At 45.4% G+C, this 12376-nt stretch overlaps 1 protein-coding gene across 1 annotated transcript in view; it reads right to left on the minus strand.

Moving 5' to 3' along the window:
* Nucleotides 1-12376, minus strand: part of LOC122923392 (rap guanine nucleotide exchange factor 4-like) — a 101793-nt gene that overhangs the window by 47463 nt on the left and 41954 nt on the right. The gene's annotated exons all lie outside the window — the stretch shown is intronic.

Genomic DNA, 12376 nt, shown 5'->3' on the forward strand with positions numbered 1-12376 from the left:
GAATAGGCGTTATTACAATGAGCCCACGAAAAAAAACTGTCGCACGGATACATTCGTATTTTTTGCGGATCCGCGTTTTGGCCACTTTCACACGGGCGTCGCAGATGAGGGCCGAATGCGACGCAGGTGCGTTCAGAGAAAATCGTGCAAGTAGGCACGCAATTTCAGTCACTTTTGACTGCAATTGCGTTCTGTTGTTCAGTTTTTTCCTCATGAGTAATATTACAGGCTATAGCTACTAGAGAGGGGTCGTTGATCCACCTGTGCTGGATACTCGCCCGTGTGAAAGGGGCCTTCGCGGGCCACAAAATACATCCGGTCGTGTGAATGCCCCCTTAGAAATAGTATCGTAAGAACAGACCTGTCTTTCACCCATTAAAAGGGGTTTTCCGTCACTCATATATTGATGGCTTATCCTTAGGATAGGTCACCAATATTTGATTGGTGGTGTCACATCTTGCAAGCAAGGTGGGCCTCTAGTCTCTTACCCCCTGGACACCAGGCACAGTAGAGTAGCTGCACTACATAGAGATAGATGGGCAGATTATTTAATAGTTTATTTACAGATGCATCTGGTGGCTGAGATGACTTGTAGACACAGCGGCAGGCCACCCAGTACCGTCCTTTTCTAGGCACCCGCCTTCTTGAAGTTGCTGCAGGGACCCCTTTAATCAATCACCTTGTAACGTCTTGCTGCGGTTTACCGCTGTGTGAGCGGGTAATATTTGCAGTCATCTGTAGTGAGTCATCTGTAGCAGTCATGTGTAGTGAGTCCCAAGAATGAATTTTGCTGGTAGGCCCTAGGTACCTTAGTCTGACACTGGAGAGGACTACAACTCCCAGCATGTCCATTCTGTTATTATGGGATATCAGCAGACCATTCCGAGAGGGAGTATAGGAGGAGAGGACTACAACTTCCAAGGTTTCTAAGGGTTCCCACTTCTGAGCTCCAGCCCCGCTTGCACTGATCACATGATGGTGACGTCATCACAGGTCCTTCAGCTCTTGCACTGTGGCAGATTAAAGTGCCCGCCTCCTTCAAAATCCCAGAAATTTGGGGTAGTTTATAAATTCTGACTAAACAATTTTTTTGGGAAAAAGAGGACGTATGGTCACCCTAAAGACTGTCCTGGAGGAGGATATGGCACTGTGGCCGTCTCTTACGGCACAACTATGGATATGGTGTAAACTTATAGAGGGCTTTGGCTGAGCTTTATAGGACATTTATCTGTAATGGGGGAACCATGACCATGTAGGGAGGGTCGACTGGAACCCCCCGGCAAGTTATGGAGGCAGTGGATGACATATTTTGGGGCTTTGACCGGCACTACTATGGCACTGTAATGGCTGTCGCTTATGGTAGCACTGTGGTTGCTGTGTTAGATGGACATTTTGGCTAGCACCTATGGGGGCACTGTGGATGGCATTTGCAGGGGCACCATGGTTGTCACCTTCCATGTGTAACGATTAGGTAAGAAACTTGCACCCTCTCCCACCCTTTCCTCTCCTCATATAGTCTGTTGTGACTTCTTTTCTGGTTTGCCCTTTGCCCATATTATGTGGTTACTTCCTTAGACGGCGTCTTACTTGATTTTAACATCATGTGAAGGTTCAGACATCCTTCATTTTCCTGTATACATGACGCAGCTCAAGGTATACAATTAGTGCCCTTGCCTCTGTACTACTTTTTTCCTTTGCTCCATTTGTTGTACACACCATATATATTATTGCCACCTGGTGGTCCCCCTGTCCTGATGTTTAATGTATTTAAGTTCATAGTATGTTTCTTTGGACATACATTTGTCTGCATTATGAATTTACCAGCCATTAAGGCTAGGCTGTGTTCCAATTTAGACATGCGTCTAAATTTGCATAGAACTGGCGTAGAAGATTGATTCATTCGCCCCACAGTTTTCAACTGAACAGTCATTCACCCTCAGCGTCACCAGCGACTGTTCTCATTTGGAGCCACATTGCTGGGACTCCTAACACTGCTCTGAGTCCCGATTTCATTTTAATGGATATTCCATCTGGGACATTTATGGCATATCCGTACAATGGGGCCCCCGAAGTGCCCAGAAAACAAGTCACTTCATTCACTGGTCTGGAACTTTAGAAAATAGCTGACCAGGGGTTTGACTATTTTCAGGAGTCCCATAGTGGTGAATGTAGATTAGGCCGGGCTGGTGCTGCTTGTTCTCCATTCACCGATATGGAACTTCCGAAAACAGCTGAGCATGTACGCTATTTTTCCTATCAATATATGCATATAATGTATATATCCCAGATGGGAATAGCCCTTTAACCTGCTCCCTAAGAAAACCATCCATACACCCTCGAAACAAAAGAATACAAATTAAAGAAACAGAATAAAAGACAGACACAGAACACGTTAATTTGGGGATAAATGGCCAAATTGTTTATTTAAAATATAAAAAAAAATGGCAAACCCCTGACTCACGGAGAGTCACCCTCCAGCACTCAGGAGAGGAAAACCCCCTGTGGAGGAAACCTCTAGGGAACCATGGCTGGAGGGCTGCCCTTCCCTTGGGCTTAGAGGGTAATGCCACTATGTGGCTGCCACATAAATAGTGGGGGGGCAGCAGCCGGGCTGATCTGGATCAGGGCTGTCTGTCAGGGACACGCAATGGAGGCCATTAGACACACTCTTCCCTCCTCACAACTGTCATCTTCCCCTCAACTGCCTCTTTCTGTCTTCTCTTCCTGACTGAGCCGAGACATGTGATTGGTGCTGGACTCCGCTCAAACCCTTTTACACATCGGACACAAGAAGACAGGTAACAGAGGACAGACATATCACATGATAACAGCCTGGACATACTGGGAGTTGTAGTCCTCTCCTCTTATACACACTCTCTCTCTGAAATATCCTCTGAGTTCCCATAATATTTGCCTGGACATGCTGAGAATTGTAGTCCTCTCCTCTTATACCAGTCGCTGAAATGTCCTCTGATATCCTATAATAAAGACCTGGACATGCTGCGATTTATAGTTCCCTCCTCTTCTACCATATCCCTGTAATGTTCTCTGATATCACATAACAGCCTGGAAATGCTGGGAGTTGTAGTCCTCTTCTCTTGTACCTCCCTTCCTGTAATGTCCTCTGATATCACATTATATCAGCCTCGACATGCTGGGAGCTGTAGTTCTCTCCTCTTATACACCCCCCCCCCCCCCCCCCCTTTTCTCTGATATCCCATATCATCAGCCTCTGATTATAGACCTCCTCCCTGAAACGTCCTCTGATATCCCATAATAACTACCTGAGTATGCTGGGAGTTGTAGTCCTTTCCTGTGATACCTCCTCCCTGTAATGTCTCCTGACGCTGGTATATGAATTATTCTTTCCATTCTGTGTGCTGTATTGTCACCCCCTTTTGGGGGTTATGAAAGCGATTACAAGAACCCATTATATTATGGATGAACTACATATAGGGTGGCCATTTTTCCCAGCAGATTACCGGTAATACCGGCTAGGCCAGGGATTTACCAAGCAGGTGGCATTTTAGTGGGGACCCGGCCCCCCATTGATTCGCTGTTTTCGGCAGCCTGCAATCAAAACAGTAGACGCAAAAGGCTCCATCCACTGTGCGGTGGCCTTGAAGTTGCCACCATATTGCATCTAGTAACGGGGTGATGCTGCCCCTTTATATTATTTTATCCATACTTTGAGTGTAAGAGCCGGGCTCCCTGATGTGCAGTGGAAGCCCAGCAGCCAAATATGATGTCTGTCCTCTGTTACCTGTCTTCTTGTGTCCGATGTGTAAAGGAGCACAGCACAAATCAGATGTCTAGGCTCAGTCCAGGAGAGAAAACAGAAAGAGACAGTTGAGGGGAAGATGACAGTTGGGAGGAGGGTTTACATGGTGCGGTCTGGAAAGGGTTGAATAAGAGTCACTGGTCCGGGTACTCGGTGTCGGCACCTGGACCAGTGGCTGTAAGTAACAGAACAAACTTGCTCCGCCGAAGGAGGAAACCCGGCTATTGTCAGGGGACCAAAAATATTTATGCCGGTTATTCAAACTGGAGTATATTGACGAAGTGTGGTCAGGAAGGGGTTAATGGCACATTGACAGTCACTAAAGGGTTAACCCTTCAAAAGGCTGCCACCAACATTAGTCATAGACGCCTATGACATCACAAGCACGTGTGTCATAAGGGAAGAACCTTTGTAAAAAGGGGGTGAGCGGCCATATTTGCTGCCGTACTTGATGGCCTGAGGACCTTGAGCTTGACCACCCGCCCACCACACCTTGAAGAAATTTGGAGGTTCTAGCAGGAAGTCCATCGCCCAACGGGAGAAAAGGGACATCCGCCTAGCCAACCAGATCAGCCCGGCTGCTGCTTCCCCCCCTACTATTTATGTGGCAGCCACATAGTGGCATTACCCTCTAAGCCCAAGGGAAGGGCAGCCCTCCAGCCATGGTTCCCTAGAGGTTTCCTCCACAGGGGGTTTTCCTCTCCTGAGTGCTGGAGGGTGACTCTCCGTGAGTCGGGGGTTTGCCATTTTTTTATATTTTAAATAAACAATTTGGCCATTTATCCCCCAATTACCGTGTTCGGTCTCTTTATTCTGTGTCTTTATTATGTTTCTTTATTTTGCGTTCTTTGGTTTCAGGGGTGTATGCATGATTTTCTCAGGGAGAGGTTAAAGGAGTATTCCAATCTGGGACATATACGGCATATAAAATCGATAGAATGTGCCATAAATGCCCTATAGGTGGGGGTCCCATATCTCTGGGACCCGCTCATATCTCCAGAACAGGAATCCGAAGTAAACAGAGAGCACAGTCCTCTCCATTCATTGCTATGGGAATTCCAAAAATACCAAGCACACTCGGCTGTTTTCGAAAGTCCCATAGCAGCGAATGGAGAACAAGCAGCACCAGTGCGGCCACCTTTCCATTCACCACTATGGGACTCCTGAAAAGTTCTAAACCAGCGCTCAACTATTTTCTGAAGTTCCATAGCGGGAATGAAGGGTGGCCGCACATGCGTGACTTGCTGCACACTTCAGGGGGGCCTATCCTATGGATATGCCAGTCAATGCCCCCATAAGTTTCCTCTGCTGTCTTCGTAACTGGCAGCCATAGTTTACACTGATGCCAAAGGTGACAACAATGGTGCCCCTACAAACGCCATCCACAGTGCCCCCAGAGGTGCTAGCCAAAATGCCTGTCTAACACAGCAACCACAGTGCTACCATTAGAGACAGCCATTAACAGTGCCATAGTAGTGCCGGTCAAAGCCCCAAAACAATTTTATACCTTCTTCATAACTTGCCAGGGGGTTCCAGTCAACCCTCCCTACAGGGTCACGGTTTCCCCATAACAGATAAATGTCCTATAAAGCTCAGCCACAGCCCTCTATAAGTTTCCGCTATATCCATAGTTGTGCCATAAGTGACAGCCACAGTGCCATATCCTCCTCCAGAACAGTCTCTAGGGTGACCATACGTCCTCTTTTTCCAGAGGACCCTGAAACTGCCTAGTCAGAATTTATAAATTACCAAAAATGTCTGGGATTTTCAAGGAGGGAGGGGCGGCGCAGGGCGGGCACTATAATCTGCTACAGTGCAAGAGCTGAAGGACCTCTGATGACATCACCATCATGCGATCAGTGCAGGCGGGACCGGAGCTCAGAAGTGGGGAGCCTGAGAAACCTTGGAAGTTGTAGTCCTTTTCTCTTATACTCCCTCTCTGAATTGTCCTCTGATATCCCATAACAGAATGGAAATGCTGAGAGTTGTAGTCCTCCCAGGTGTCAGATTAAGATGCCTAGGGCCCACCAGTAAAATTAATTCTGGGGACCCACTACTCATATGCCTGCAAATATTACCCATTCACACAGCAGCAGACAGCAGCAAGACGTTACAAGGTGACTGATTATAGGGGTCCCTGCAGCGACTTAAAAAAAATGGGTGCCTAGAAAAGGAGGATACTGGCTGGCTTGCCGCTGTGTCTACAAGTCATCTCAGCCACCAGATGCATCTGTAATGATAAACTCAAATAATCTATCCAGCTTTTATATGGATACAGGCTGGTTGAGATGCTGTACTCTGCCTGTAGTGTAGTAAGTCTACTGTGCCATGTGCGAGGTGTGCAGGGGGTGGGGTACTAGAGGCTCACCTTGTTCAGGGACCACTAGGGTAGTCACCTGTATCCCCCTTATAACCTTAATTACATATCTGAATGTAACTGGCAAACGGAAAAATACTGTTTACATGAAGATCAATTTACGCCAAGCTATCAATTCTGGTCCACTGATGAGACGTAGCAATGGTAACTGACGGTGCACTGCCACCTAGTGGTCCACAGAGGTCACTTCATCAGGCAAAAACATTAATGTGTACTTGATTACAATGCAGGAGTGTCCATTTTTCTATACAATTGTGCCACACTTAAAGGGAAGAATACATCCTTTCATTTGTAAACCAGCCTGATGAAGGGGCCTCTGTGCTCTGAAAGCATTTAAAAGTATTACTATTATACTCACATATTCAACGAGATGTGGACACTCAGTCCAGCTCACTGCTCTTGTAGTTTGATTCTGTTCACACCAAACTCTATGGCTGGTTTCACATGGGCGTTGCGGATTGGGACCGGATGCGTTCAGAGTACGTTCAGTGAAACTCGCACTATTTTGCAAGCAAGTTCAGTCAGTTTTGTCTGCGATTGCGTTTAGTTGTTCAGTTTTTTCCGCGCGGGTGCAATGCGTTTTGATGTGTTTTTCACGCGCGTGATAAAAAACTGAATGTTTACAAACAACATCTCTTAGCAACCATCAGTGAAAAACGCATCGCACCCGCACTTGCTTGCGGATGCAATGCGTTTTTCACGCAGCCCCATTCACTTCTATGGGGCCAGGGCTGCCGTGAAAAACGCCGAATATAGAACATGCTGCGATTTTCACGCAACGCAGAACTGATGCGTGAAAAACAACGCTCATGTACACAGACCCATTGAAAATAATGGGTCAGGATTCAGTGCGGGTGCTACGCGTTCACGTCACGCATGGCACCCGCGCGGAAATCACGCTCGTGTGAAAGGGACCTATGGATGGTGCCCGTAACTGTAAAGTGCCTTGACAGCGAAACATGATAGTCTCCAAAGATGTATAGAGCATTTTTTCCTTAAAATCCTGAAGTCTTTATTGAGTCATGTTAAAACCAACATTCCAACAAAAAGGGTTCAATCCAGATCATCACCCCTTAATGTCATCATGTTACGGACATTTGTGTGTAAGCCCCTATGCCATGAGTAAGGGCAGCAGGAAACTGTCTGAAATATTTTGGCGTTAAGCGTACTTTCACATATGCGGCAGAGGATTCCGGCAGGCAGTTCCGTTGCCAGAACAACCCGCCCGGATCCGGCAATCCGGATGCAAACTGATGCCATTTGTCAGACGGATCCAGATCCGTCTGACAAATGCATTGCAATACTGGATCCATCTCTCTGGTGTCATCTGGAAAAACGGATCCCGTATAATTATTTTTCTTTGCATTTTTAAAGGTCTGCGCATGTGCAGACCGAAAAGCCGGATCAGTTTTGCCGGAACGCTTAATGCTGGACCCGGCACTTATACACTTTAATGTAAATTAATTCCGGATCTGGCAAGTGCTCAGTATTTTTGGCTGGAGATAAAACTGCAGCATGCTGCGGTGATTTCTCAGTTCAAAAAACGTAAAAGAGACTGAACTGATGCATCCTGAACGGAATGTTCTCCATTCAGAATGTATTAGGATAAAACTGATACATTTTTTTTTCAGGTATTGACGGAACTCAATACCGGAAAACAAAAACGCTAGTGTGAAAGGACCCTGAGAGGTGATTATCTGGATTAAACCCTTTTTTGGGGGATTTTGTTTTTAACCGCCTCCGGACCGCCTAACGCAGATGTGCGGTCCGGAGGCGGCAGCCCTGCGCACAGCGACATCTCGCGAGACGCGAGATATCCTGTGACCGCGCGCACACAGGCGCGCGCGCTCACAGGAACAGAAGGTAAGCGAGTGGATCTCCAGCCTGCCAGCGGCGATCGCTCGCTGGCAGGCTGGAGATGTGATTTTTTTAACCCCTAACAGGTATATTAGATGCTGTTTTGATAACAGCGTCTAATATACCTGCTACCTGGTCCTCTGGTGGTCCCTTTTGTTAGGATCGACCACCAGAGGACACAGGTAGGTCAGTAAAGTCGCACCAAACACCACACTACACTACACCCCCCCCCCCCCCCGTCACTTATTAACCTCTTATGAACCCCTGATCACCCCATATAAACTCCCTGATCACCCCCCTGTCATTGATCACCCCCCTGTAAGGCTCCATTCAGACGTCCGTATGATTTTTACGGATCCATTGATACATGGATCGGATCCGCAAAACACATGCGGACGTCTGAATGGAGCCTTACAGGGGGGTGATCACCCATATACACTCCCTGATCACCCCCTGTCATTGATCACCCCCCTGTAAGGCTCCATTCAGACGTCCGCATGTGTTTTGCGGATCCGATCCATGTATCCATGGATCCATAAAAATCATACGGACGTCTGAATGGAGCCTTACCAGGGGGGTGATCAATGACAGGGGGGTGATCAGGGAGTCTATATGGGTGATCACCCCCCTGTCATTGATCAACAAACAAAAAAATATATATATTTCCGCTAACTTGGGCCAAAAAAATGTCTGAATGGAGCCTTACAGGGGGTAAGGCTCCATTCAGACATTTTTTTGGCCCAAGTTAGCGGAAATATATATATATTTTTTTTGTTAGTTTTTTCTTACAAAGTCTCATATTCCACTAACTTGTGTCAAAAAATAAAATCTCACATGAACTCACCATACCCCTCACGGAATCCAAATGCGTAAACATTTTTAGACATTTATATTCCAGACTTCTTCTCACGCTTTAGGGCCCCTAAAAAGCCAGGGCAGTATAAATACCCCACATGTGACCCCATTTCAGAAAGAAGACACCCCAAGGTATTCCGTGAGGGGCATATTGAGTCCATGAAAGATTGAAATTTTTGTCCTAAGTTAGCGGAAAGTGAGAAAAAAAAAAAAAAAATCAATTTCCGCTAACTTATGCAAAAAATTATAATAATTTCTATGAACTCGCCATGCCCCTCATTGAATATCTTGGGGTGTCTTCTTTCCAAAGTGGGGTCACATGTGGGGTATTTATACTGCCCTGGCTTTTTAGGGGCCCGAAAGTGTGAGAAGAAGTCTGGGATCCAAATGTCTAAAAATGCCCTCCTAAAAGGAATTTGGGCCCCTTTGCGCATCTAGGCTGCAAAAAAGTGTCACACATCTGGTATCGCCGTACTCAGGAGAAGTTGGGGAATGTGTTTTGGGGTGTCATTTTACATATACCCATACTGGGTGAGATAAATATCTTGGTCAAATGCCAACTTTGTATAAAAAAATTGGAAAAGTTATCTTTTGCCAAGATATTTCTCTCATCCAGCATGGGTTTATGTAAAATGACCCCCCAAAACACATTCCCCAACTTCTCCTGAGTACGGCGATACCAGATGTGTGACACTTTTTTGCAGCCAAGGTGGGCAAAGGGGCACATATTCCAAAGTGCACCTTTCAGATTTCGCAGGCCATTTTTTACAGATTTTGATTGCAAGGTACTTCTCACACATTTGGGCCCCTTAATTGCCAGGGCAGTATAACTACCCCACAAGTGACCCCATTTTGAAAAGAAGACACCCCAAGGTATTCCGTGAGGGGCACGGCGAGTTCCTAGAATTTTTTATTTTTTGTCACAAGTTAGCGGAAAATGATGATTTTTCTTTTTTTTTCTTTTTTCCTTACAAAGTCTCATATTCCACTAACTTGCGACAAAAAATAAAAAATTCTAGGAACTCGCCATGCCCCTCACGGAATACCTTGGGGTGTCTTCTTTCCAAAATGGGGTCACTTGTGGCGTAGTTATACTGCCCTGGCAATTTAGGGGCCCAAATGTGTGAGAAGAACTTTGCAATCAAAATGTGTAAAAAATGGCCTGCGAAATCCGAAAGGTGCACTTTGGAATATGTGCCCCTTTGCCCACCTTGGCTGCAAAAAAGTGTCACACATCTGGTATCGCCGTACTCAGGAGAAGTTGGGCAATGTGTTTTGGGGTGTCATTTTACATATACCCATGCTGGGTGAGAAAAATATCTTGGTCAAATGCCAACTTTGTATAAAAAAATTGGAAAAGTTGTCATTTGCCAAGATATGTCTCTCACCCAGCATGGGTATATGTAAAATGACACCCCAAAACACATTGCCCAACTTCTCCTGAGTACGGCGATACCAGATGTGTGACACTTTTTTGCAGCCTAGGTGGGCAAAGGGGCACATATTCCAAAGTGCACCTTTCGGATTTCGCAGGCCATTTTTTACACATTTTGATTGCAAAGTACTTCTCACACATCTGGGCCCCTAAATTGCCAGGGCAGTATAACTACCCCACAAGTGACCCCATTTTGGAAAGAAGACACCCCAAGGTATTCCGTGAGGTGCACGGCGAGTTCCTAGAATTTTTTATTTTTTGTCGCAAGTTAGTGGAATATGAGACTTTTGTAAGAAAAAAATGTTTTTTAATAAAAATCATCATTTTCCGCTAACTTGTGACAAAAAATAAAAAGTTCTATGAACTCACTATGCCCATCAGTGAATACCTTAGGGTGTCTACTTTCCGAAATGGGGTCATTTGTGGGGTTTTTCTACTGTTTGGGCATTGTAGAACCTCGGGAAACATGACAGGTGCTCAGAAAGTCAGAGCTGCTTCAAAAAGCGGAAATTCACATTTTTGTACCATAGTTTGTAAACGCTATAACTTTTACCCAAACCATTTTTTTTTCCCCAAACATTTTTTTTTTATCAAAGACATGTCGAACAATAAATTTAGCGAAAAATTTATATATGGATGTCGTTTTTTTGCAAAATTTTACAGCTGAAAGTGAAAAATTTCATTTTTTTGCAAAACAATCGGTAAATTTCGATTAAGGGTACTTTCACACTTGCGTTGTTTGATTCCGGCAGGCAGTTCCGTTGCCTGAACTGACTGCCTGATCAGGCAAACTGTATGCAAACGGATGTCATTTTTTCTGACTGATCAGGCATTTTTCAGACTGATCAGGATCCTGATCAGTCTGAAAAATGCCTGATCAGTCAGAAAAATGCATTGCAATGCATTGCAATACCGGATCCGTTTTTCCGGTGTCATCAGGCAAAACGGATCCGTTTTTTTTTTTTCCTCATTTTTAAAGGTCTGCGCATGCGCAGACCGGAAGGACGGATCCGGCAATCCGGTATTTTGAATGCCGGATCCGGCACTAATACATTCCTATGGAAAAAAATACCGGATCCGGCATTCAGGCAAGTCTTCAGTTTTTTTCGCCGGAGATAAAACCGTAGCATGCTACGGTTTTCTCTTTTGCCTGATCAGTCAAAATGACTGAACTGAAGACATCCTGATGCATCCTGAACGGATTGCTCTCCATTCAGAATGCATGGGGATATGCCTGATCAGTTCTTTTCCGGTATAGAGCCCCTGTGACGGAACTCTATGCCGGAAAAGAAAAACGCTAATGTGAAAGTAGCCTTATAACAAAAAAAGTAAAAATGTCAGCAGCAATGAAATACCACCAAATGAAAGCTCTATTAGTGAGAAGAAAAGGAGGTAAAATTCATTTGGGTGGTAAGTTGCATGACCGAGCGATAAACGGTGAAAGTAGTGTAGTGCAGAAGTGTAAAAAGTGGCCTGGTCATGAAGGGGGTTTTAGCTAGCGGGGTTGAAGTGGTTAAAGTGCATCTGTCAGCAGATTTGTACCTATGACACTGGCTGACCTGTTACATGTGCGCTTGGCAGCTGAAGGCATCTGTGTTGGTCCCATGTTCATATGTGCCGACATTGCTGAGAAAAATGATGTTTTACTATATGAAAATGAGGAGCAATAGGGGAGTTGCCATTACACTTACAGGCTCTGCTCTCCACTTTTATTGACAGGTCAGGCAGTGTAAACATCATCACGCTAGGCCCTGACTTCTGCTAAAGTGCAGAGGATCAAGCAGCTGCAGAGAGAGCAGAGTCTGTAGGTGTAACGGCAACGCCCCAATGCTCATTTGCATACATCAAAACATCATTTTTCTCAGCAATGCGGACACATATGAACATGGGACCAACACAGATGCCTTCAGCTGCCAAGTGCACAGGTCAGCCGGAGTCATAGGTACAAATCTGCTGACAGATGGGCTTTAATATGACTCAATAAAGAATTTAAAATGACAAAAGGAGGTCATTTACTATCCAGAAATACGCCAAAATTAGGTGCATTTCTGGCGTAGATTGTGGCGCAAAG

The sequence above is a fragment of the Bufo gargarizans genome, unplaced genomic scaffold (assembly GCF_014858855.1).
Source record: "Bufo gargarizans isolate SCDJY-AF-19 unplaced genomic scaffold, ASM1485885v1 original_scaffold_1555_pilon, whole genome shotgun sequence".
NCBI lineage: Eukaryota > Metazoa > Chordata > Amphibia > Anura > Bufonidae > Bufo > Bufo gargarizans.